General features: G+C 43.6%; 21 non-coding genes and 1 pseudogene across 21 annotated transcripts; all 22 read left to right on the top strand.

Annotated features, from left to right (window-relative positions):
• The first annotated feature begins 732 nt into the window (after positions 1–732).
• LOC136756306 (5S ribosomal RNA) lies at positions 733–851 on the top strand. The gene has a single exon (XR_010818399.1). It is a non-coding gene; the product is annotated as a 5S ribosomal RNA (ribosomal RNA).
• A 1,066-nt stretch (positions 852–1,917) lies between these two features.
• On the top strand, positions 1,918–2,036 carry LOC136757164 (5S ribosomal RNA). Its single transcript, XR_010819205.1, has one exon. It is a non-coding gene; the product is annotated as a 5S ribosomal RNA (ribosomal RNA).
• A 1,066-nt stretch (positions 2,037–3,102) lies between these two features.
• On the top strand, positions 3,103–3,221 carry LOC136757088 (5S ribosomal RNA). The gene has a single exon (XR_010819133.1). It is a non-coding gene; the product is annotated as a 5S ribosomal RNA (ribosomal RNA).
• A 1,056-nt stretch (positions 3,222–4,277) lies between these two features.
• Positions 4,278–4,396, top strand: LOC136756115 (5S ribosomal RNA). Its single transcript, XR_010818218.1, has one exon. It is a non-coding gene; the product is annotated as a 5S ribosomal RNA (ribosomal RNA).
• A 1,055-nt stretch (positions 4,397–5,451) lies between these two features.
• LOC136756199 (5S ribosomal RNA) lies at positions 5,452–5,570 on the top strand. The gene has a single exon (XR_010818299.1). It is a non-coding gene; the product is annotated as a 5S ribosomal RNA (ribosomal RNA).
• A 1,056-nt stretch (positions 5,571–6,626) lies between these two features.
• Positions 6,627–6,745, top strand: LOC136756492 (5S ribosomal RNA). Its single transcript, XR_010818572.1, has one exon. It is a non-coding gene; the product is annotated as a 5S ribosomal RNA (ribosomal RNA).
• Positions 6,746–7,811: 1,066 nt separating this feature from the next.
• On the top strand, positions 7,812–7,930 carry LOC136756367 (5S ribosomal RNA). The gene has a single exon (XR_010818456.1). It is a non-coding gene; the product is annotated as a 5S ribosomal RNA (ribosomal RNA).
• Positions 7,931–8,996: 1,066 nt separating this feature from the next.
• Positions 8,997–9,105, top strand: LOC136757616 (uncharacterized; annotated as a pseudogene).
• Positions 9,106–10,160: 1,055 nt separating this feature from the next.
• LOC136757213 (5S ribosomal RNA) lies at positions 10,161–10,279 on the top strand. Its single transcript, XR_010819252.1, has one exon. It is a non-coding gene; the product is annotated as a 5S ribosomal RNA (ribosomal RNA).
• A 1,055-nt stretch (positions 10,280–11,334) lies between these two features.
• On the top strand, positions 11,335–11,453 carry LOC136757497 (5S ribosomal RNA). The gene has a single exon (XR_010819514.1). It is a non-coding gene; the product is annotated as a 5S ribosomal RNA (ribosomal RNA).
• A 1,054-nt stretch (positions 11,454–12,507) lies between these two features.
• On the top strand, positions 12,508–12,626 carry LOC136757212 (5S ribosomal RNA). The gene has a single exon (XR_010819251.1). It is a non-coding gene; the product is annotated as a 5S ribosomal RNA (ribosomal RNA).
• A 1,065-nt stretch (positions 12,627–13,691) lies between these two features.
• On the top strand, positions 13,692–13,810 carry LOC136756777 (5S ribosomal RNA). Its single transcript, XR_010818838.1, has one exon. It is a non-coding gene; the product is annotated as a 5S ribosomal RNA (ribosomal RNA).
• A 1,066-nt stretch (positions 13,811–14,876) lies between these two features.
• LOC136757342 (5S ribosomal RNA) lies at positions 14,877–14,995 on the top strand. Its single transcript, XR_010819375.1, has one exon. It is a non-coding gene; the product is annotated as a 5S ribosomal RNA (ribosomal RNA).
• A 1,055-nt stretch (positions 14,996–16,050) lies between these two features.
• Positions 16,051–16,169, top strand: LOC136757334 (5S ribosomal RNA). Its single transcript, XR_010819367.1, has one exon. It is a non-coding gene; the product is annotated as a 5S ribosomal RNA (ribosomal RNA).
• Positions 16,170–17,235: 1,066 nt separating this feature from the next.
• On the top strand, positions 17,236–17,354 carry LOC136757420 (5S ribosomal RNA). The gene has a single exon (XR_010819447.1). It is a non-coding gene; the product is annotated as a 5S ribosomal RNA (ribosomal RNA).
• Positions 17,355–18,409: 1,055 nt separating this feature from the next.
• On the top strand, positions 18,410–18,528 carry LOC136756624 (5S ribosomal RNA). Its single transcript, XR_010818696.1, has one exon. It is a non-coding gene; the product is annotated as a 5S ribosomal RNA (ribosomal RNA).
• A 1,054-nt stretch (positions 18,529–19,582) lies between these two features.
• On the top strand, positions 19,583–19,701 carry LOC136757345 (5S ribosomal RNA). Its single transcript, XR_010819378.1, has one exon. It is a non-coding gene; the product is annotated as a 5S ribosomal RNA (ribosomal RNA).
• A 1,057-nt stretch (positions 19,702–20,758) lies between these two features.
• On the top strand, positions 20,759–20,877 carry LOC136757340 (5S ribosomal RNA). Its single transcript, XR_010819373.1, has one exon. It is a non-coding gene; the product is annotated as a 5S ribosomal RNA (ribosomal RNA).
• Positions 20,878–21,943: 1,066 nt separating this feature from the next.
• LOC136756757 (5S ribosomal RNA) lies at positions 21,944–22,062 on the top strand. Its single transcript, XR_010818819.1, has one exon. It is a non-coding gene; the product is annotated as a 5S ribosomal RNA (ribosomal RNA).
• A 1,056-nt stretch (positions 22,063–23,118) lies between these two features.
• Positions 23,119–23,237, top strand: LOC136757364 (5S ribosomal RNA). Its single transcript, XR_010819393.1, has one exon. It is a non-coding gene; the product is annotated as a 5S ribosomal RNA (ribosomal RNA).
• Positions 23,238–24,303: 1,066 nt separating this feature from the next.
• Positions 24,304–24,422, top strand: LOC136757178 (5S ribosomal RNA). The gene has a single exon (XR_010819218.1). It is a non-coding gene; the product is annotated as a 5S ribosomal RNA (ribosomal RNA).
• A 1,054-nt stretch (positions 24,423–25,476) lies between these two features.
• On the top strand, positions 25,477–25,595 carry LOC136756750 (5S ribosomal RNA). Its single transcript, XR_010818812.1, has one exon. It is a non-coding gene; the product is annotated as a 5S ribosomal RNA (ribosomal RNA).
• Positions 25,596–26,069: the final 474 nt, after the last annotated feature.

Below are 26,069 nucleotides of genomic sequence, written 5' to 3'. Positions count from 1 at the left end.
GCACGAAAGTGTAAAACTTGGGAACATACTTGAGAGCAAAGATCACATTCAATCTCATTCACGGCACGGATGTGAATGCAACGGGATGAAATTACTGAAATGATGCCTGCCCTCGAACTGTGATGATGGACTACCCGACACGCCAATAATATTGGGTTCTGGTGTATTGAAATACAGGAGCTGCTGGATTTGTTTGTTTTCTTACCCCCTCACCATAGTTTGTCAAATGTTTAAACAACTGAACTTATATTCAAGGTTTGTTTCTCTTCATATGTTTTACTGGTTTACATTTGTCTCAGCAACCTGTTGAATGATTCTTCTGCTTTCAAAACAAAATGACAACAGGATGAATGCACACACTTGAAAATACAATACATGCAATGTTATGCATCATAGTGATGCAACCTCCTTTCAGTTTCATACTGCATGTCAATTGAAATCCTTACTGAAATGCACACCTTCTCAAGATTGCGCTTGACTGGCGTGTCAGGCACTCAATTACAGCTGTTTTATCAAGACAAATGTGTTCGTTTTGTAAAATATAGTTCCGGTCTGGTGTGGCACCCTAGCTAACGCACAACGTTGCCACAACGTGGCATATTAGCAGGGACTGTCTGCGGCGCGCTGGTGTGTCCCGGGCTTTAGAGTAGAGAGACAGTTCAACTGTAAGTATGAACGGCAGAAACGGATATTGCCATCCCTTTAAGTAGAGCGTCAGGGACAGCCTCCCTGGCTTACGGCCATACTAGCCTGAATACGCCCGATCTCGTCCGATCTCGGAAGCTAAGCAGGCTCGGGCCTGGTCAGTACTTGCATGGGAGACCGCCTGGGAATACCAGGTGCTGTAAGCTTTTGCATCTTTTACACACCAGAGGGCGACAAATCACGAGTTTTAACTTTGGATACACGCAATGTCATCATTATTTCAGATTTGACTTCCCCAAATACACAGGCATACAATAGATCTTGTTCTCCAACGTAAACGGTCCCTAGTAACTAGGGTACATTCGTAAATAAATTGAGCATCATGGCTAGAAGTGACTAAATGTTGCCTAATCTTTCTCATCGAGAAATGACACAATTACAGCAACACAAAATGGAACTCCACCGGACAAAGTTCAGTGCTCACAAGGAGCCTCATTCAACACACACGGTTCCATTCCCATTCATGCAAAGCACGAAAGTGTAAAACTTGGGAACATACTTGAGAGCAAAGATCACATTCAATCTCATTCAAGGCACGGATGTGAATGCAACGGGATGAAATTACTGAAATGATGCCTGCCCTCGAACTGTGATGATGGACTACCCGACTCGCCAATAATATTGGGTTCTGGTGTATTGAAATACAGGAGCTGCTGGATTTGTGTGTTTTCTTACCCCCTCACCATAGTTTGTCAAATGTTTAAACAACTGAACTTATATTCAAGGTTTGTTTCTCTTCATATGTTTTACTGGTTTACATTTGTCTCAGCAACCTGTTGAATGATTCTTCTGCTTTCAAAACAAAATGACAACAGGATGAATGCACACACTTGAAAATACAATACATGTAATGTTATGCATCATAGTGATGCAACCTCCTTTCAGTTTCATACTGCATGTCAATTGAAATCCTTACTGAAATGCACACCTTCTCAAGATTGCACTTGACTGGCGTGTCAGGCACTCAATTACAGCTGTTTTATCAAGACAATGTGTTCGTTTTGTAATACATAGTTCCGGTCTGGTGTGGCACCCCAGCTAACGCACAACGTTGCCACAATGTTGCCACAACGTGACGTGTTAGCAGGGACTGTCTGCGGCGCGCTGGTGTGTCCCGGGCATTAGAGTAGAGAGACAGTTCAACTGTAAGTATGAACGGCAGAAACGGATATTGCCTTCCCTTTAAGTAGAGCGTCAGGGACACCCTCCCTGGCTTACGGCCATACTAGCCTGAATACGCCCGATCTCGTCCGATCTCGGCTGCTAAGCAGGCTCGGGCCTGGTCAGTACTTGGATGGGAGACCGACTGGGAATACCAGGTGCTGTAAGCTTTTGCATCTTTTACACACCAGAGGGCGACAAATCACGAGTTTTAACTTTGGATACACGCAATTTCATCATTATTTCAGATTTGACTTCCCCAAATACACAGGCATACAATAGATCTTGTTCTCCAACGTAAACGGTCCCTAGTAACTAGGGTACATTCGTAAATAAATTGAGCATCATGGCTAGAAGTGACTAAATGTTGCCTAATCTTTCTCATCGAGAAATGACACAATTACAGCAACACAAAAAGGAACTCCACCGGACAAAGTTCAGTGCTCACAAGGAGCCTCATTCAACACACACGGTTCCATTCCCATTCATGCAAAGCACGAAAGTGTAAAACTTGGGAACATACTTGAGAGCAAAGATCACATTCAATCTCATTCAAGGCACGGATGTGAATGCAACGGGATGAAATTACTGAAATGATGCCTGCCCTCGAACTGTGATGATGGACTACCCGACTCGCCAATAATATTGGGTTCTGGTGTATTGAAATACAGGAGCTGCTGGATTTGTGTGTTTTCTTACCCCCTCACCATAGTTTGTCAAATGTTTAAACAACTGAACTTATATTCAAGGTTTGTTTCTCTTCATATGTTTTACTGGTTTACATTTGTCTCAGCAACCTGTTGAATGATTCTTCTGCTTTCAAAACAAAATGACAACAGGATGAATGCACACACTTGAAAATACAATACATGCAATGTTATGCATCATAGTGATGCAACCTCCTTTCAGTTTCATACTGCATGTCAATTGAAATCCTTACTGAAATGCACACCTTCTCAAGATTGCGCTTGACTGGCGTGTCAGGCACTCAATTACAGCTGTTTTATCAAGACAATGTGTTCGTTTTGTAATATATAGTTCCGGTCTGGTGTGGCACCCCAGCTAACGCACAACGTTGCCACAATGTTGCCACAACGTGGCATGTTAGCAGGGACTGTCTGCGGCGCGCTGGTGTGTCCCGGGCTTTAGAGTAGAGAGACAGTTCAACTGTAAGTATGAACGGCAGAAATGGATATTGCCTTCCCTTTAAGTAGAGCGTCAGGGACAGCCTCCATGGCTTACGGCCATACTAGCCTGAATACGCCCGATCTCGTCCGATCTCGGAAGCTAAGCAGGCTCGGGCCTGGTCAGTACTTGGATGGGAGACAGCCTGGGAATACCAGGTGCTGTAAGCTTTTGCATCTTTTACACACCAGAGGGCGACAAATCACGAGTTTTAACTTTGGATACACGCAATTTCATCATTATTTCAGATTTGACTTCCCCAAATACACAGGCATACAATAGATCTTGTTCTCCAACGTAAACGGTCCCTAGTAACTAGGGTACATTCGTAAATAAATTGAGCATCATGGCTAGAAGTGACTAAATGTTGCCTAATCTTTCTCATCGAGAAATGACACAATTACAGCAACACAAAAAGGAACTCCACCGGACAAAGTTCAGTGCTCACAAGGAGCCTCATTCAACACACACGGTTCCATTCCCATTCATGCAAAGCACGAAAGTGTAAAACTTGGGAACATACTTGAGAGCAAAGATCACATTCAATCTCATTCAAGGCACGGATGTGAATGCAAACGGGATGAAATTACTGAAATGATGCCTGCCCTCGAACAGTGATGACGGACTACCCGACTCGCCAATAATATTGGGTTCTGGTGTATTGAAATACAGGAGCTTCTGGATTTGTGTGTTTTCTTACCCCCTCACCATAGTTTGTCAAATGTTTAAACAACTGAACTTATATTCAAGGTTTGTTTCTCTTCATATGTTTTACTGGTTTACATTTGTCTCAGCAACCTGTTGAATGATTCTTCTGCTTTCAAAACAAAATGACAACAGGATGAATGCACACACTTGAAAATACAATACATGCAATGTTATGCATCATAGTGATGCAACCTCCTTTCAGTTTCATACTGCATGTCAATTGAAATCCTTACTGAAATGCACACCTTCTCAAGATTGCGCTTGACTGGCGTGTCAGGCACTCAATTACAGCTGTTTTATCAAGACAATGTGTTCGTTTTGTAATATATAGTTCCGGTCTGGTGTGGCACCCCAGCTAACGCACAACGTTGCCACAACGTTTCGTGTTAGCAGGGACTGTCTGCGGCGCGCTGGTGTGTCCCGGACTTTAGAGTAGAGAGACAGTTCAACTGCAAGTATGAGCGGCAGAAACGGATATTGCCTTCCCTTTAAGTAGAGCGTCAGGGACAGCCTCCCTGGCTTACGGCCATACTAGCCTGAATACGCCCGATCTCGTCCGATCTCGGAAGCTAAGCAGGCTCGGGCCTGGTCAGTACTTGGATGGGAGACCGCCTGTGAATACCAGGTGCTGTAAGCTTTTGCATCTTTTACACACCAGAGGGCGACAAATCACGAGTTTTAACTTTGGATACACGCAATTTCATCATTATTTCAGATTTGACTTCCCCAAATACACAGGCATACAATAGATCTTGTTCTCCAACGTAAACGGTCCCTAGTAACTAGGGTACATTCGTAAATAAATTGAGCATCATGGCTAGAAGTGACTAAATGTTGCCTAATCTTTCTCATCGAGAAATGACACAATTACAGCAACACAAAAAGGAACTCCACCGGACAAAGTTCAGTGCTCACAAGGAGCCTCATTCAACACACACGGTTCCATTCCCATTCATGCAAAGCACGAAAGTGTAAAACTTGGGAACATACTTGAGAGCAAAGATCACATTCAATCTCATTCAAGGCACGGATGTGAATGCAACGGGATGAAATTACTGAAATGATGCCTGCCCTCGAACTGTGATGATGGACTACCCGACTCGCCAATAATATTGGGTTCTGGTGTATTGAAATACAGGAGCTGCTGGATTTGTGTGTTTTCTTACCCCCTCACCATAGTTTGTCAAATGTTTAAACAACTGAACTTATATTCAAGGTTTGTTTCTCTTCATATGTTTTACTGGTTTACATTTGTCTCAGCAACCTGTTGAATGATTCTTCTGCTTTCAAAACAAAATGACAACAGGATGAATGCACACACTTGAAAATACAATACATGCAATGTTATGCATCATAGTGATGCAACCTCCCTTCAGTTTCATACTGCATGTCAATTGAAATCCTTACTGAAATGCACACCTTCTCAAGATTGCGCTTGACTGGCGTGTCAGGCACTCAATTACAGCTGTTTTATCAAGACAATGTGTTCGTTTTGTAAAATATAGTTCCGGTCTGGTGTGGCACCCCAGCTAACGCACAACGTTGCCACAACGTGGCGTGTTAGCAGGGACTGTCTGCGGCGCGCTGGTGTGTCCTGGGCTTTAGAGTAGAGAGACAGTTCAACTGTAAGTATGAACGGCAGAAACGGATATTGCCTTCCCTTTAAGTAGAGCGTCGTGGACAGCCTACCTGGCTTACGGCCATACTAGCCTGAATACGCCCGATCTCGTCCGATCTCGGAAGCCAAGCAGGCTCGGGCCTGGTCAGTACTTGGATGGGAGACCGCCTGGGAATACCAGGTGCTGTAAGCTTTTGCACCTTTTACACACCAGAGGGCGACAAATCACGAGTTTTAACTTTGGATACACACAATTTCATCGTTATTTCAGATTTTACTTCCCCAAATACACAGGCATACAATAGATCTTGTTCTCCAACGTAAACGGTCCCTAGTAACTAGGGTACATTCGTAACTAAATTGAGCATCATGGCTAGAAGTGACTAAATGTTTCCTAATCTTTCTCATCAAGAAATGACACAATTACAGCAACACAAAAAGGAACTCCACCGGACAAAGTTCAGTGCTCACAAGGAGCCTCATTCAACACACACGGTTCCATTCCCATTCATGCAAAGCACGAAAGTGTAAAACTTGGGAACATACTTGAGAGCAAAGATCACATTCAATCTCATTCAAGGCACGGATGTGAATGCAACGGGATGAAATTACTGAAATGATGCCTGCCCTCGAACTGTGATGATGGACTACCCGACTCGCCAATAATATTGGCTTCTGGTGTATTGAAATACAGGAGCTGCTGGATTTGTGTCATTTCTTACCCCCTCACCATAGTTTGTCAAATGTTTAAACAACTGAACTTATATTCAAGGTTTGTTTCTCTTCATATGTTTTACTGGTTTACATTTGTCTCAGCAACCTGTTGAATGATTCTTCTGCTTTCAAAACAAAATGACAACAGGATGAATGCACACACTTGAAAATACAATACATGCAATGTTATGCATCATAGTGATGCAACCTCCTTTCATTTTCATACTGCATGTCAATTGAAATCCTTACTGAAATGCACACCTTCTCAAGATTGCGCTTGACTGGCGTGTCAGGCACTCAATTACAGCTGTTTTATCAAGACAATGTGTTTTTTTTTGTAAAATATAGTTCCGGTCTGGTGTGGCACCCCAGCTAACGCACAACGTTGCCACAACGTGGCGTGTTAGCAGGGACTGTCTGCGGCGCGCTGGTGTGTCCCCGGCATGAGTGTAGAGAGACAGTTCAACTGTAAGTATGAGCGGCAGAAACGGATATTGCCATCCCTTTAAGTAGAGCGTCAGGGACAACCTCCTTGGCTTACTGCCATACTAGCCTGAATACGCCCGATCTCGTCCGATCTCGGAAGCTAAGCAGGCTCGGGCCTGGTCAGTACTTGGATGGGAGACCGCCTGGGAATACCAGGTGCTGTAAGCTTTTGCATCTTTTACACACCAGAGGGCGACAAATCACGAGTTTTAACTTTGGATACACGCAATTTCATCATTATTTCAGATTTGACTTCCCCAAATACACAGGCATACAATAGATCTTGTTCTCCAACGTAAACGGTCCCTAGTAACTAGGGTACATTCGTAAATAAATTGAGCATCATGGCTAGAAGTGACTAAATGTTGCCTAATCTTTCTCATCGAGAAATGACACAATTACAGCAACACAAAAAGGAACTCCACCGGACAAAGTTCAGTGCTCACAAGGAGCCTCATTCAAAACACACGGTTCCATTCCCATTCATGCAAAGCACGAAAGTGTAAAACTTGGGAACATACTTGAGAGCAAAGATCACATTCAATCTCATTCAAGGCACGGATGTGAATGCAACGGGATGAAATTACTGAAATGATGCCTGCCCTCGAACTGTGATGATGGACTACCCGACTCGCCAATAATATTGGGTTCTGGTGTATTGAAATACAGGAGCTGCTGGATTTGTGTGTTTTCTTACCCCCTCACCGTAGTTTGTCAAATGTTTAAACAACTGAACTTATATTCAAGGTTTGTTTCTCTTCATATGTTTTACTGGTTTACATTTGTCTCAGCAACCTGTTGAATGATTCTTCTGCTTTCAAAACAAAATGACAACAGGATGAATGCACACACTTGAAAATACAATACATGCAATGTTATGCATCATAGTGATGCAACCTCCTTTCAGTTTCATACTGCATGTCAATTGAAATCCTTACTGAAATGCACACCTTCTCAAGATTGCGCTTGACTGGCGTGTCAGGCACTCAATTACAGCTGTTTTATCAAGACAATGTGTTCGTTTTGTAATATATAGTTCCGGTCTGGTGTGGCACCCCAGCTAACGCACAACGTTGCCACAACGCTGCCACAACGTGGCGTGTTAGCAGGGACTGTCTGCGGCGCGCTGGTGTGTCCCGGGCTTTAGAGTAGAGAGACAGTTCAACTGTAAGTATGAACGGCAGAAACGGATATTGCCTTCCCTTTAAGTAGAGCGTCAGGGACAGCCTCCCTGGCTTACGGCCGTACTAGCCTGAATACGCCCGATCTCGTCCGATCTCGGAAGCTAAGCAGGCTCGGGCCTGGTCAGTACTTGGATGGGAGACCGCCTGGGAATACCAGGTGCTGTAAGCTTTTGCATCTTTTACACACCAGAGGGCGACAAATCACGAGTTTTAACTTTGGATACACGCAATTTCATCATTATTTCAGATTTGACTTCCCCAAATACTCAGGCATACAATAGATCTTGTTCTCCAATGTAAATGGTCCCTAGTAACTAGGGTACATTCGTAAATAAATTGAGCATCATGGCTAGAAGTGACTAAATGTTGCCTAATCTTTCTCATCGAGAAATGACACAATTACAGCAACACAAAAAGGAACTCCACCGGACAAAGTTCAGTGCTCACAAGGAGCCTCATTCAACACACACGGTTCCATTCCCATTCATGCAAAGCACGAAAGTGTAAAACTTGGGAACATACTTGAGAGCAAAGATCACATTCAATCTTATTCAAGGCACGGATGTGAATGCAACGGGATGAAATTACTGAAATGATGCCTGCCCTCGAACTGTGATGATGGACTACCCGACTCGCCAATAATATTGGGTTCTGGTGTATTGAAATACAGGAGCTGCTGGATTTGTGTGTTTTCTTACCCCCTCACCATAGTTTGTCAAATGTTTAAACAACTGAACTTATATTCGAGGTTTGTTTCTCTTCATATGTTTTACTGGTTTACATTTGTCTCAGCAACCTGTTGAATGATTCTTCTGCTTTCAAAACAAAATGACAACAGGATGAATGCACACACTTGTAAATACAATACATGCAATGTTATGCATCATAGTGATGCAACCTCCTTTCAGTTTCATACTGCATGTCAATTGAAATCCTTACTGAAATGCACACCTTCTCAAGATTGCGCTTGACTGGCGTGTCAGGCACTCAATTACAGCTGTTTTATCAAGACAATGTGTTCGTTTTGTAATATATAGTTCCGGTCTGGTGTGGCACCCCAGCAAACGCACAACGTTGCCACAATGTTGCCACAACGTGGCGTGTTAGCAGGGACTGTCTGCGGCGCGCTGGTGTGTCCCGGGCTTTAGAGTAGAGAGACAGTTCAACTGTAAGTATGAACGGCAGAAACGGATATTGCCTTCCCTTTAAGTAGAGCGTCAGGGACAGCATTCCTGGCTTACGGCCATACTAGCCTGAATACGCCCGATCTCGGAAGCTAAGCAGGCTCGGGCCTGGTCAGTACTTGGATGGGAGACCGCCTGGGAATACCAGGTGCTGTAAGCTTTTGCATCTTTTACACACCAGAGGGCGACAAATCACGAGTTTTAACTTTGGATACACGCAATTTCATCATTATTTCAGATTTGACTTCCCCAAATACACAGGCATACAATAGATCTTGTTCTCCAACGTAAACGGTCCCTAGTAACTAGGGTACATTCGTAAATAAATTGAGCATCATGGCTAGAAGTGACTAAATGTTGCCTAATCTTTCTCATCGAGAAATGACACAATTACAGCAACACAAAAAGGAACTCCACCGGACAAAGTTCAGTGCTCACAAGGAGCCTCATTCAACACACACGGTTCCATTCCCATTCATGCAAAGCACGAAAGTGTAAAACTTGCGAACATACTTGAGAGCAAAGATCACATTCAATCTCATTCAAGGCACGGATGTGAATGCAACGGGATGAAATTACTGAAATGATGCCTGCCCTCGAACTGTGATGTTGGTCTACCCGACTCGCCAATAATATTGGGTTCTGGTGTATTGAAATACAGGAGCAGCTGGATTTGTGTGTTTTCTTACCCCCTCACCATAGTTTGTCAAATGTTTAAACAACTGAACTTATATTCAAGGTTTGTTTCTCTTCATATGTTTTACTGGTTTACATTTGTCTCAGCAACCTGTTGAATGATTCTTCTGCTTTCAAAACAAAATGACAACAGGATGAATGCACACACTTGAAAATACAATACATGCAATGTTATGCATCATAGTGATGCAACCTCCTTTCAGTTTCATACTGCATGTCAATTGAAATCCTTACTGAAATGCACACCTTCTCAAGATTGCGCTTGACTGGCGTGTCAGGCACTCAATTACAGCTGTATTATCAAGACAATGTGTTCGTTTTGTAATATATAGTTCCGGTCTGGTGTGGCACCCCAGCTAACGCACAACGTTGCCACAACGTTTCGTGTTAGCAGGGACTGTCTGCGGCGCGCTGGTGTGTCCCGGACTTTAGAGTAGAGAGACAGTTCAACTGCAAGTATGAGCGGCAGAAACGGATATTGCCTTCCCTTTAAGTAGAGCGTCAGGGACAGCCTCCCTGGCTTACGGCCATACTAGCCTGAATACGCCTGATCTCGTCCGATCTCGGAAGCTAAGCAGGCTCGGGCCTGGTCAGTACTTGGATGTGAGACCGCCTGGGAATACCAGGTGCTGTAAGCTTTTGCATCTTTTACACACCAGAGGGCGACAAATCACGAGTTTTAACTTTGGATACACGCAATTTCATCATTATTTCAGATTTGACTTCCCCAAATACACAGGCATACAATAGATCTTGTTCTCCAACGTAAACGGTCCCTAGTAACTAGGGTACATTCGTAAATAAATTGAGCATCATGGCTAGAAGTGACTAAATGTTGCCTAATCTTTCTCATCGAGAAATGACACAATTACAGCAACACAAAAAGGAACTCCACCGGACAAAGTTCAGTGCTCACAAGGAGCCTCATTCAACACACACGGTTCCATTCCCATTCATGCAAAGCACGAAAGTGTAAAACTTGGGAACATACTTGAGAGCAAAGATCACATTCAATCTCATTCAAGGCACGGATGTGAATGCAACGGGATGAAATTACTGAAATGATGCCTGCCCTCGAACTGTGATGATGGACTACCCGACTCGCCAATAATATTGGGTTCTGGTGTATTGAAATACAGGAGCTGCTGGATTTGTGTGTTTTCTTACCCCCTCACCATAGTTTGTCAAATGTTTAAACAACTGAACTTATATTCAAGGTTTGTTTCTCTTCATATGTTTTACTGGTTTACATTTGTCTCAGCAACCTGTTGAATGATTCTTCTGCTTTCAAAACAAAATGACAACAGGATGAATGCACACACTTGAAAATACAATACATGCAATGTTATGCATCATAGTGATGCAACCTCCTTTCAGTTTCATACTGCATGTCAATTGAAATCCTTACTGAAATGCACACCTTCTCAAGATTGCGCTTGACTGGCGTGTCAGGCACTCAATTACAGCTGTATTATCAAGACAATGTGTTCGTTTTGTAAAATATAGTTCCGGTCTGGTGTGGCACCCCAGCTAACGCACAACGTTGCCACAACGTTTCGTGTTAGCAGGGACTGTCTGCGGCGCGCTGGTGTGTCCCGGACTTTAGAGTAGAGAGACAGTTCAACTGCAAGTATGAGCGGCAGAAACGGATATTGCCTTCCCTTTAAGTAGAGCGTCAGGGACAGCCTCCCTGGCTTACGGCCATGCTAGCCTGAATACGCCCGATCTCGTCCGATCTCGGAAGCTAAGCAGGCTTGGGCCTCGTCAGTACTTGGATGGGAGACCGCCTGGGAATACCAGTTGCTGTAAGCTTTTGCACCTTTTACAAACCAGAGGGCGACAAATCACGAGTTTTAACTTTGGATACACGCAATTTCATCATTATTTCAGATTTTACATCCCCAAGTACACAGGCATACAATAGATCTTGTTCTCCAACGTAAACGGTCCCTAGTAACTAGGGTACATTCGTCAATAAATTGAGCATCATGGCTAGAAGTGACTAAATGTTGCCTAATCTTTCTCATCAAGAAATGACACAATTACAGCAACAAAAAAGGAACTCCACCGGACAAAGTTCAGTGCTCACAAGGAGCATCATTCAACACACACGGTTCCATTCCCATTCATGCAAAGCACGAAAGTGTAAAACTTGGGAACGTACTTGAGAGTAATGATAACATTCAATCTCATTCAAGGCACGGATGTGAATGCAACGGGATGAAATTACTGAAATGATGCCTGCCCTCGAACTGTGATGATGGACTACCCGACTCGCCAATAATATTGGGTTCTGGTGTATTGAAATACAGGAGCTGCTGGATTTGTGTGTTTTCTTACCCCCTCACCATAGTTTGTCAAATGTTTAAACAACTGAACTTATATTCAAGGTTTGTTTCTCTTCATATGTTTTACTGGTTTACATTTGTCTCAGCAACCTGTTGAATGATTCTTCTGCTTTCAAAACAAAATGACAACAGGATGAATGCACACACTTGAAAATACAATACATGCAATGTTATGCATCATAGTGATGCAACCTCCTTTCAGTTTCATACTGCATGTCAATTGAAATCCTTACTGAAATGCACACCTTCTCAAGATTGCGCTTGACTGGCGTGTCAGGCACTCAAGTACAGCTGTATTATCAAGACAATGTGTTCGTTTTGTAATATATAGTTCCGGTCTGGTGTGGCACCCCAGCTAACGCACAACGTTGCCACAACGTTTCGTGTTAGCAGGGACTGTCTGCGGCGCGCTGGTGTGTCCCGGACTTTAGAGTAGAGAGACAGTTCAACTGCAAGTATGAGCGGCAGAAACGGATATTGCCTTCCCTTTAAGTAGAGCGTCAGGGACAGCCTCCCTGGCTTACGGCCATACTAGCCTGAATACGCCTGATCTCGTCCGATCTCGGAAGCTAAGCAGGCTCGGGCCTGGTCAGTACTTGGATGTGAGACCGCCTGGGAATACCAGGTGCTGTAAGCTTTTGCATCTTTTACACACCAGAGGGCGACAAATCACGAGTTTTAACTTTGGATACACGCAATTTCATCATTATTTCAGATTTGACTTCCCCAAATACACAGGCATACAATAGATCTTGTTCTCCAACGTAAACGGTCCCTAGTAACTAGGGTACATTCGTAAATAAATTGAGCATCATGGCTAGAAGTGACTAAATGTTGCCTAATCTTTCTCATCGAGAAATGACACAATTACAGCAACAAAAAAGGAACTCCACCGGACAAAGTTCAGTGCTCACAAGGAGCATCATTCAACACACACGGTTCCATTCCCATTCATGCAAAGCACGAAAGTGTAAAACTTGGGAACGTACTTGAGAGTAATGATAACATTCAATCTCATTCAAGGCACGGATGTGAATGCAACGGGATGAAATTACTGAAATGATGCCTGCCCTCGAACTGTGATGATGGACTACCCGACTCGCCAATAATATTGGGTTCTGGTGTATTGAAATACAGGAGCTGCTGGATTTGTGTGTTTTCTTACCCCCTCACCATAGTTTGTCAAATGTTTAAACAACTGAACTTATATTCAAGGTTTGTTTCTCTTCATATGTTTTACTGGTTTACATTTGTCTCAGCAACCTGTTGAATGATTCTTCTGCTTTCAAAACAAAATGACAACAGGATGAATGCACACACTTGAAAATACAATACATGCAATGTTATGCATCATAGTGATGCAACCTCCTTTCAGTTTCATACTGCATGTCAATTGAAATCCTTACTGAAATGCACACCTTCTCAAGATTGCGCTTGACTGGCGTGTCAGGCACTCAATTACAGCTGTTTTATCAAGCCAATGTGTTCGTTTTGTAAAATATAGTTCCGGTCTGGTGTGGCACCCCAGCTAACGCACAACGTTGCCACAACGTTGCCACAACGTGGCGTGTTAGCAGGGACTGTCTGCGGCGCGCTGGTGTGTCCCGGGCTTTAGAGTAGAGAGACAGTTCAACTGTAAGTATGAACGGCAGAAACGGATATTGCCTTCCCTTTAAGTAGAGCGTCAGGGACAGCATTCCTGGCTTACGGCCATACTAGTCTGAATACGCCCGATCTCGTCCGATCTCGGAAGCTAAGCAGGCTCGGGCCTGGTCAGTACTTGCATGGGAGACCGCCTGGGAATACCAGGTGCTGTAAGCTTTTGCATCTTTTACACACCAGAGGGCGACAAATCACGAGTTTTAACTTTGGATACACGCAATTTCATCATTATTTCAGATTTTACTTCCCCAAATACACAGGCATACAATAGATCTTGTTCTCCAACGTAAACGGTCCCTAGTAACTAGGGTACATTCGTAAATAAATTGAGCATCATGGCTAGAAGTGACTAAATGTTGCCTAATCTTTCTCATCGAGAAATGACACCATTACAGCAACACAAAAAGGAACTCCACCGGACAAAGTTCAGTGCTCACAAGGAGCCTCATTCAACACACACGGTTCCATTCCCATTCATGCAAAGCACGAAAGTGTAAAACTTGGGAACATACTTGAGAGCAAAGATCACATTCAATCTCATTCAAGGCACGGATGTGAATGCAACGGGATGAAATTACTGAAATGATGCCTGCCCTCGAACTGTGATGATGGACTACCCGACTCGCCAATAATATTGGGTTCTGGTGTATTGAAATACAGGAGCTGCTGGATTTGTGTGTTTTCTTACCCCCTCACCATAGTTTGTCAAATGTTTAAACAACTGAACTTATATTCAAGGTTTGTTTCTCTTCATATGTTTTACTGGTTTACATTTGTCTCAGCAACCTGTTGAATGATTCTTCTGCTTTCAAAACAAAATGACAACAGGATGAATGCACACACTTGAAAATACAATACATGCAATGTTATGCATCATAGTGATGCAACCTCCTTTCAGTTTCATACTGCATGTCAATTGAAATCCTTACTGAAATGCACACCTTCTCAAGATTGCGCTTGACTGGCGTGTCAGGCACTCAATTACAGCTGTTTTATCAAGACAATGTGTTCGTTTTGTAATATATAGTTCCGGTCTGGTGTGGCACCCCAGCTAACGCACAACGTTGCCACAATGTTGCCACAACGTGGCGTGTTAGCAGGGACTGTCTGCGGCGCGCTGGTGTGTCCCGGGCTTTAGAGTAGAGAGACAGTTCAACTGTAAGTATGAACGGCAGAAACGGATATTGCCTTCCCTTTAAGTAGAGCGTCAGGGACAGCCTCCCTGGCTTACAGCCATACTAGCCTGAATACGCCCGATCTCGTCCGATCTCGGAAGCCAAGCAGGCTCGGGCCTGGTCAGTACTTGGATGGGAGACTGCCTGGAAATACCAGGTGCTGTAAGCTTTTGCACCTTTTACACACCAGAGGGCGACAAATCACGAGTTTTAACTTTTGATACACACAATTTCATCATTATTTCAGATTTGACTTCCCCAAATACACAGGCATACAATAGATCTTGTTCTCCAACGTAAACGGTCCCTAGTAACTAGGGTACATTCGTAAATAAATTGAGCATCATGGCTAGAAGTGACTAAATGTTGCCTAATCTTTCTCATCGAGAAATGACACAATTACAGCAACACAAAAAGGAACTCCACCGGACAAAGTTCAGTGCTCACAAGGAGCCTCATTCAACACACACGGTTCCATTCCCATTCATGCAAAGCACGAAAGTGTAAAACTTGGGAACATACTTGAGAGCAAAGATCACATTCAATCTCATTCAAGGCACGGATGTGAATGCAACGGGATGAAATTACTGAAATAATGCCTGCCCTCGAACTGTGATGATGGACTACCCGACTCGCCAATAATATTGGGTTCCGGTGTATTGAAATACAGGAGCTGCTGGATTTGTGTGTTTTCTTACCCCCTCACCATAGTTTGTCAAATGTTTAAACAACTGAACTTATATTCAAGGTTTGTTTCTCTTCATATGTTTTACTGGTTTACATTTGTCTCAGCAACCTGTTGAATGATTCTTGTGCTTTCAAAACAAAATGACAACAGGATGAATGCACACACTTGAAAATACAATACATGCAATGTTATGCATCATAGTGATGCAACCTCCTTTCAGTTTCATACTGCATGTCAATTGAAATCCTTACTGAAATGCACACCATCTCAAGATTGCGCTTGACTGGCAAGTCAGGCACTCAATTACAGCTGTTTTATCAAGACAATGTGTTCGTTTTGTAAAATATAGTTCCGGTCTGGTGTGGCACCCCAGCTAACCCACAACGTTGCCACAACATGGCGTGTTAGCAGGGACTGTCTGCGGCGCGCTGCTGTGTCCCGGGCTTTAGAGTAGAGAGACAGTTCAACTGTAAGTATGAACGGCAGAAACGGATATTGCCTTCCCTTTAAGTAGAGCATCAGGGACAGCTTCCCTGGCTTACGGCCATACTAGCCTGAATACGCCCGATCTCGTCCGATCTCAGAAGCCAAGCAGGCTCGGGCCTGGTCGGTACTTGGATGGGAGACCGCCTGGGAATACCAGGTGCTGTAAGCTTTTGCACCTTTTACACACCAGAGGGCGACAAATCACGAGTTTTAACTTTTGATACACACAATTTCATCATTATTTCAGATTTGACTTCCCCAAATACACAGGCATACATTAGATCTTGTTCTCCAACGTAAACGGTCCCTAGTAACTAGGGTACATTCGTAAATAAATTGAGCATCATGGCTAGAAGTGACTAAATGTTGCCTAATCTTTCTCATCAAGAAATGACACAATTACAGCAACACAAAAAGGAACTCCACCGGACAAAGTTCAGTGCTCACAAGGAGCCTCATTCAACACACACGGTTCCATTCCCATTCATGCAAAGCACTAAAGTGTAAAACTTGGGAACATACTTGAGAGCAAAGATCACATTCAATCTCATTCAAGGCACGGATGTGAATGCAACGGGATGAAATTACTGAAATGATGCCTGCCCTCGAACTGTGATGATGGACTACCCGACTCACCAATAATATTGGCTTCTGGTGTATTGAAGTACAGGAGCTGCTGGATTTGTGTGTTTTCTTACCCCCTCACCATAGTTTGTCAAATGTTTAAACAACTGAACTTATATTCAAGGTTTGTTTCTCTTCATATGTTTTACTGGTTTACATTTGTCTCAGCAACCTGTTGAATGATTCTTCTGCTTTCAAAACAAAATGACAACAGGATGAATGCACACACTTGAAAATACAATACATGCAATGTTATGCATCATAGTGATGCAACCTCCTTTCAGTTTCATACTGCATGTCAATTGAAATCCTTACTGAAATGTACACCTTCTCAAGATTGCGCTTGACTGGCGTGTCAGGCACTCAATTACAGCTGTTTTATCAAGACAATGTGTTCGTTTTGTAAAATATAGTTCCGGTCTGGTGTGGCACCCCAGCTAACGCACAACGTTGCCACAACGTTGCCACAACGTGGCGTGTTAGCAGGGACTGTCTGCGGCGCGCTGGTGTGTCCCGGGCTTTAGAGTAGAGAGACAGTTCAACTGTAAGTATGATCGGCAGAAACGGATATTGCCTTCCCTTTAAGTAGAGCGTCAGGGACAGCCTCCCTGGCTTACGGCCATACTAGCCTGAATACGCCCGATCTCGACCGATCTCGGAAGCCAGGCAGGCTCGGGCCTGGTCAGTACTTGGATGGGAGACCGCCTGGGAATACCAGGTGCTGTAAGCTTTTGCACCTTTTACACACCAGAGGGCGACAAATCACGAGGTTTAACTTTGGATACACACAATTTCATCATTATTTCAGATTTTACTTCCCCAAATACACAGGCATACAATAGATCTTGTTCTCCAACGTAAACGGTCCCTAGTAACTAGGGTACATTCGTAAATTAATTGAGCATCATGGCTAGAAGTGACTCAATGTTGCCTAATCTTTCTCATCAAGAAATGACACAATTACAGCAACACAAAAAGGAACTCCACCGCACAAAGTTCAGTGCTCACAAGGAGACTCATTCAACACACACGGTTCCATTCCCATTCATGCAAAGCACGAAAGTGTAAAACTTGGGAACATACTTGAGAGCAATGATCACATTCAATCTCATTCAAGGCACGGATGTGAATGCAACGGGATGAAATTACTGAAATGATGCCTGCCCTCGAACTGTGATGATGGACTACCCGACTCGCCAATAATATTGGGTTCTGGTGTATTGAAATACAGGAGCTGCTGGATTTGTGTGTTTTCTTACCCCCTCACCATAGTTTGTCAAATGTTTAAACAACTGAACTTATATTCAAGGTTTGTTTCTCTTCATATGTTTTACTGGTTTACATTTGTCTCAGAAACCTGTTGAATGATTCTTCTGCTTTCAAAACAAAATGACAACAGGATGAATGCACACACTTGAAAATACAATACATGCAATGTTATGCATCATAGTGATGCAACCTCCTTTCAGTTTCATACTGCATGTCAATTGAAATCCTTACTGAAATGCACACCTTCTCAAGATTGCGCTTGACTGGCGTGTCAGGCTCTCGATTACAGCTGTTTTATCAAGACAATGTGTTCGTTTTGTAAAATATAGTTCCGGTCTGGTGTGGCACCCCAGCTAACGCACAACGTTGCCACAACGTGGCGTGTTAGCAGGGACTGTCTGCGGCGCGCTGGTGTGTCCCGGGCTTTAGAGTAGAGAGACAGTTCAACTGTAAGTATGAACGGCAGAAACGGATATTGCCTTCCCTTTAAGTAGAGCGTCAGGAACAGCCTCCCTGGCTTATGGCCATACTAGCCTGAATACGCCCGATCTCGTCCGATCTCGGAAGCCAAGCAGGCTCGGGCCTGGTCAGTACTTGGATGGGAGACCGCCTGGGAATACCAGGTGCTGTAAGCTTTTGCATCTTTTACACACCAGAGGGCGACAAATCACAAGTTTTAACTTTGGATACACGCAATTTCATCATTATTTCAGATTTTACTTCCCCAAATACACAGGCATACAATAGATCTTGTTCTCCAACGTAAACGGTCCCTAGTAACTAGGGTACATTCGTTACTAAATTGAGCATCATGGCTAGAAGGGACTAAATGTTGCCTAATCTTTCTCATCAAGAAATGACACAATTACAGCAACACAAAAAGGAACTCCACCGGACAAAGTTCAGTGCTCACAAGGAGCCTCATTCAACACACACGGTTCCATTCCCATTCATGCAAAGCACGAAAGTGTAAAACTTGGGAACATACTTGAGAGCAAAGATCACATTCAATCTCATTCAAGGCACGGATGAGAATGCAACGGGATGAAATTACTGAAATGATGCCTGCCCTCGAACTGTGATGATGGACTACCCGACTCGCCAATAATATTGGGTTCTGGTGTATTGAAATACAGGAGCTGCTGGATTTGTGTGTTTTCTTACCCCCTCACCATAGTTTGTCAAATGTTTAAACAACTGAACTTATATTCAAGGTTTGTTTCTCTTCATATGTTTTACTGGTTAAATTTGTCTCAGCAACCTGTTGAATGATTCTTCTGCTTTCAAATTAAAATGACAACAGGATGAATGCACACACATGAAAATACAATACATGCAATGTTATGCATCATAGAGATGCAACCTCCTTTCAGTTTCATACTGCATGTCAATTGAAATCCTTACTGAAATGCACACCTTCTCAAGATTGCGCTTGACTGGCGTGTCAGGCACTCAATTACAGCTGTTTTATCAAGACAATGTGTTCGTTTTGTAAAATATAGTTCCGGTCTGGTGTGGCACCCCAGCTAACGCACAACGTTGCCACAACGTTTCGTGTTAGCAGGGACTGTCTACGGCGCGCTGGTGTGTCCCGGACTTTAGAGTAGAGAGACAGTTCAACTGCAAGTATGAGCGGCAGAAACGGATATTGCCTTCCCTTTAAGTAGAGCGTCAGGGACAGCCTCCCTGGCTTACGGCCAAACTAGCCTGAATACGACCGGTCTCGTCCGATCTCGGAAGCTAAGCAGGCTCGGGCCTGGTCAGTACTTGGATGGGAGACCGCCTGGGAATACCAGGTGCTGTAAGCTTTTGCACACCAGAGGGCGACAAATCACGAGTTTTAACTTTGGATACACGCAATTTCATCATTATTTCAGATTTGACTTCCCCAAATACACAGGCATACAATAGATCTTGTTCTCCAACGTAAACGGTCCCTAGTAACTAGGGTACATTCGTAAATAAATTGAGCATCATGGCTAGAAGTGACTAAATGTTGCCTAATCTTTCTCATCGAGAAATGACACAATTACAGCAACACAAAAAGGAACTCCACCGGACAAAGTTCAGTGCTCACAAGGAGCCTCATTCAACACACACGGTTCCATTCCCATTCATGCAAAGCACGAAAGTGTAAAACTTGGGAACATACTTGAGAGCAAAGATCACATTCAATCTCATTCAAGGCACGGATGTGAATGCAACGGGATGAAATTACTGAAATGATGCCTGCCCTCGAACTGTGATGATGGACTACCCGACTCGCCAATAATATTGGGTTCTGGTGTATTGAAATACAGGAGCTGCTGGATTTGTGTGTTTTCTTACCCCCTCACCATAGTTTGTCAAATGTTTAAACAACTGAACTTATATTCAAGGTTTGTTTCTCTTCATATGTTTTACTGGTTTACATTTGTCTCAGCAACCTGTTGAATGATTCTTCTGCTTTCAAAACAAAATGACAACAGGATGAATGCACACACTTGAAAATACAATACATGCAATGTTATGCATCATAGTGATGCAACCTCCTTTCAGTTTCATACTGCATGTCAATTGAAATCCTTACTGAAATGCACACCTTCTCAAGATTGCGCTTGACTGGCGTGTCAGGCACTCAATTACAGCTGTTTTATCAAGACAATGTGTTCGTTTTGTAATATATAGTTCCGGTCTGGTGTGGCACCCCAGCTAACGCACAACGTTGCCACAATGTTGCCACAACGTGGCGTGTTAGCAGGGACTGTCTGCGGCGCGCTGGTGTGTCCCGGGCTTTAGAGTAGAGAGACAGTTCAACTGTAAGTATGAACGGCAGAAACGGATATTGCCTTCCCTTTAAGTAGAGCGTCAGGGACAGCCTCCCTCGCTTACAGCCATACTAGCCTGAATACGCCCGATCTCGTCCGATCTCGGAAGCCAAGCAGGCTCGGGCCTGGTCAGTACTTGGATGGTAGACCGCCTGGAAATACCAGGTGCTGTAAGCTTTTGCACCTTTTACACACCAGAGGGCGACAAATCACGAGTCTTAACTTTTGATACACACAATTTCATCATTATTTCAGATTTGACTTCCCCAAATACACAGGCATACAATAGATCTTGTTCTCCAACGTAAACGGTCCCTAGTAACTAGGGTACATTCGTAAATAAATTGAGCATCATGGCTAGAAGTGACTAAATGTTGCCTAATCTTTCTCATCGAGAAATGACACAATTACAGCAACACAAAAAGGAACTCCACCGGACAAAGTTCAGTGCTCACAAGGAGCCTCATTCAACACACACGGTTCCATTCCCATTCATGCAAAGCACAAAAGTGTAAAACTTGGGAACATACTTGAGAGCAAAGATCACATTCAATCTCATTCAAGGCACGGATGTGAATGCAACGGGATGAAATTACTGAAATGATGCCTGCCCTCGAACTGTGATGATGGACTACCCGACTCGCCAATAATATTGGGTTCCGGTGTATTGAAATACAGGAGCTGCTGGATTTGTGTGTTTTCTTACCCCCTCACCATAGTTTGTCAATTGTTTAAACAACTGAACTTATATTCAAGGTTTGTTTCTCTTCATATGTTTTACTGGTTTACATTTGTCTCAGCAACCTGTTGAATGATTCTTGTGCTTTCATAACAAAATGACAACAGGATGAATGCACACACTTGAAAATACAATACATGCAATGTTATGCATCATAGTGATGCAACCTCCTTTCAGTTTCATACTGCATGTCAATTGAAATCCTTACTGAAATGCACACCATCTCAAGATTGCGCTTGACTGGCAAGTCAGGCACTCAATTACAGCTGTTTTATCAAGACAATGTGTTCGTTTTGTAAAATATAGTTCCGGTCTGGTGTGGCACCCCAGCTAACGCACAACGTTGCCACAACGTTGCCACAACGTGGCGTGTTAGCAGGGACTGTCTGCAGCGCGCTGGTGTGTCCCGGGCTTTAGAGTAGAGAGACAGTTCAACTGTAAGTATGAACGGCAGAAACGGATATTGCCTTCCCTTTAAGTAGAGCGTCAGGGACAGCCTCCCTGGCTTACGGCCATACTAGCCTGAATACGCCCGATCTCGTCCGATCTCGGAAGCCAAGCAGGCTTGGGTCTGGTCAGTACTTGGATGGGAGACCGCCTGGGAATACCAGGTGCTGTAAGCTTCTGCACCTTTTTCACACCAGAGGGCGACAAATCACGAGTTTTAACTTTGGATACACACAATTTCATCATTATTTCAGATTTTACTTCCCCAAATACACAGGCATACAATAGATCTTGTTCTCCAACGTAAACGGTCCCTAGTAACTAGGGTACATTCGTAAATAAATTGAGCATCATGGCTAGAAGTGACTAAATGTTGCCTAATCTTTCTCATCGAGTAATGACACAATTACAGCAACACAAAAAGGAACTCCACCGGACAAAGTTCAGTGCTCACAAGGAGCCTCATTCAACACACACGGTTCCATTCCCATTCATGCAAAGCACGAAAGTGTAAAACTTGGGAACATACTTGAGAGCAAAGATCACATTCAATCTCATTCAAGGCACGGATGTGAATGCAACGGGATGAAATTACTGAAATGATGCCTGCCCTCGAGCTGTGATGATGGACTACCCGACTCGCCAATAATATTGGGTTCTGGTGTATTGAAATACAGGAGCTGCTGGATTTGTGTGTTTTCTTACCCCCTCACCATAGTTTGTCAAATGTTTAAACAACTGAACTTATATTCAAGGTTTGTTTCTCTTCATATGTTTTACTGGTTTACATTTGTCTCAGCAACCTGTTGAATGATTCTTCTGCTTTCAAAACAAAATGACAACAGGATGAATGCACACACTTGAAAATACAATACATGCAATGTTATGCATCATAGTGATGCAACCTCCTTTCAGTTTCATACTGCATGTCAATTGAAATCCTTACTGAAATGCACACCTTCTCAAGATTGCGCTTGACTGGCGTGTCAGGCACTCAATTACAGCTGTTTTATCAAGACAATGTGTTTTTTTTTGTAAAATATAGTTCCGGTCTGGTGTGGCACCCCAGCTAACGCACAACGTTGCCACAACATGGCGTGTTAGCAGGGACTGTCTGCGGCGCGCTGCTGTGTCCCGGGCTTTAGAGTAGAGAGACAGTTCAACTGTAAGTATGAACGGCAGAAACGGATATTGCCTTCCCTTTAAGTAGAGCATCAGGGACAGCCTCCCTGGCTTACGGCCATACTAGCCTGAATACGCCCGATCTCGTCCGATCTCGGAAACCAAGCAGGCTCGGGCCTGGTCGGTACTTGGATGGGGGACCGCCTGGGAATACCAGGTGCTGTAAGCTTTTGCACCTTTTACACACCAGAGGGCGACAAATCACGAGTTTTAACTTTGGATACACACAATTTCATCATTATTTCAGATTTTACTTCCCCAAATACACAGGCATACAATAGATCTTGTTCTCCAACGTAAACGGTCCCTAGTAACTAGGGTACATTCGTAAATAAATTGAGCATCATGGCTAGAAGTGACTAAATGTTGCCTAATCTTTCTCATCAAGAAATGACACAATTACAGCAACACAAAAAGGAACTCCACCGGACAAAGTTCAGTGCTCACAAGGAGCCTCATTCAACACACACGGTTCCATTCCCATTCATGCAAAGCACGAAAGTGTAAAACTTGGGAACATACTTGAGAGCAAAGATCACATTCAATCTCATTCAAGGCACGGATGTGAATGCAACGGGATGAAATTACTGAAATGATGCCTGCCCTCGAACTGTGATGATGGACTACCCGACTCACCAATAATATTGGCTTCTGGTGTATTGAAGTACAGGAGCTGCTGGATTTGTGTGTTTTCTTACCCCCTCACCATAGTTTGTCAAATGTTTAAACAACTGAACTTATATTCAAGGTTTGTTTCTCTTCATATGTTTTACTGGTTTACATTTGTCTCAGCAACCTGTTGAATGATTCTTCTGCTTTCAAAACAAAATGACAACAGGATGAATGCACACACTTGAAAATACAATACATGCAATGTTATGCATCATAGTGATGCAACCTCCTTTCAGTTTCATACTGCATGTCAATTGAAATCCTTACTGAAATGTACACCTTCTCAAGATTGCGCTTGACTGGCGTGTCAGGCACTCAATTACAGCTGTTTTATCAAGACAATGTGTTCGTTTTGTAAAATATAGTTCCGGTCTGGTGTGGCACCCCAGCTAACGCACAACGTTGCCACAACGTTGCCACAACGTGGCGTGTTAGCAGGGACTGTCTGCGGCGCGCCGGTGTGTCCCGGACTTTAGAGTAGAGAGACAGTTCAACTGCAAGTATGAGCGGCAGAAACGGATATTGCCTTCCCTTTAAGTAGTGCGTCAGGGACAGCCTCTCTGGCTTACGGCCATACTAGCCTGAATACGCCCGATCTCGTCCGATCTCAGAAGCTAAGCAGGCTCTGGCCTGGTTAGTACTTGGATGGGAGACTGCCTGGGAATACCAGGTGCTGTAAGCTTTTGCATCTTTTACACACCAGAGGGCGACAAATCACGAGTTTTAACTTTGGATACACGCAATTTCATCATTATTTCAGATTTTACTTCCCCAAATACACAGGCATACAATAGATCTTGTTCTCCAACGTAAACGGTCCCTAGTAACTAGCGTACATTCGTAAATAAATTGAGCATCATGGCTAGAAGTGACTAAATGTTGCCTAATCTTTCTCATCAAGAAATGACACAATTACAGCAACACAAAAAGGAACTCCACTGGACAAAGTTCAGTGCTCACAAGGAGCTTCATTCAACACACACGGTTCCATTCCCATTCATGCAAAGCATGAAAGTGTAAAACTTGGAAATATACTTGAGAGTAAAGATCACATTCAATCTCATTCAAGGCACGGATGTGAATGCAACGGGATGAAATTACTGAAATGATGCCTGCCCTCGAACTGTGATGATGGACTGCCCGACTCGCCAATAATATTGGGTTCTGGTGTATTGAAATACAGGAGCTGCTGGATTTGTGTGTTTTCTTACCCCCTCACCATAGTTTGTCAAATGTTTAAACAACTGAACTTATATTCAAGGTTTGTTTCTCTTCATATGTTTTACTGGTTAAATTTGTCTCAGCAACCTGTTGAATGATTCTTCTGCTTTCAAATTAAAATGACAACAGGATGAATGCACACACATGAAAATACAATACATGCAATGTTATGCATCATAGTGATGCAACCTCCTTTCAGTTTCATACTGCATGTCAATTGAAATCCTTACTGAAATGCACACCTTCTCAAGATTGCGCTTGACTGGCGTGTCAGGCACTCAATTACAGCTGTTTTATCAAGACAATGTGTTCGTTTTGTAAAATATAGTTCCGGTCTGGTGTGGCACCCCAGCTAACGCACAACGTTGCCACAACGTTTCGTGTTAGCAGGGACTGTCTACGGCGCGCTGGTGTGTCCCGGACTTTAGAGTAGAGAGACAGTTCAACTGCAAGTATGAGCGGCAGAAACGGATATTGCCTTCCCTTTAAGTAGAGCGTCAGGGACAGCCTCCCTGGCTTACGGCCATACTAGCCTGAATACGCCCGGTCTCGTCCGATCTCGGAAGCTAAGCAGGCTCGGGCCTGGTCAGTACTTGAATGGGAGACCGCCTGGGAATACCAGGTGCTGTAAGCTTTTGCACACCAGAGGGCGACAAATCACGAGTTTTAACTTTGGATACACGCAATTTCATCATTATTTCAGATTTGACTTCCCCAAATACACAGGCATACAATAGATCTTGTTCTCCAACGTAAACGGTCCCTAGTAACTAGGGTACATTCGTAAATAAATTGAGCATCATGGCTAGAAGTGACTAAATGTTGCCTAATCTTTCTCATCGAGAAATGACACAATTACAGCAACACAAAAAGGAACTCCACCGGACAAAGTTCAGTGCTCACAAGGAGCCTCATTCAACACACACGGTTCCATTCCCATTCATGCAAAGCACGAAAGTGTAAAACTTGGGAACATACTTGAGAGCAAGGATCACATTCAATCTCATTCAAGGCACGGATGTGAATGCAACGGGATGAAATTACTGAAATGATGCCTGCCCTCGAGCTGTGATGATGGACTACCCGACTCGCCAATAATATTGGGTTC

Source organism: Amia ocellicauda, chromosome 8 (genome assembly GCF_036373705.1).
Source record: "Amia ocellicauda isolate fAmiCal2 chromosome 8, fAmiCal2.hap1, whole genome shotgun sequence".
In the NCBI taxonomy this organism is placed as follows: domain Eukaryota; kingdom Metazoa; phylum Chordata; class Actinopteri; order Amiiformes; family Amiidae; genus Amia; species Amia ocellicauda.
This window is presented reverse-complemented; position numbering and strand designations above follow the sequence as displayed.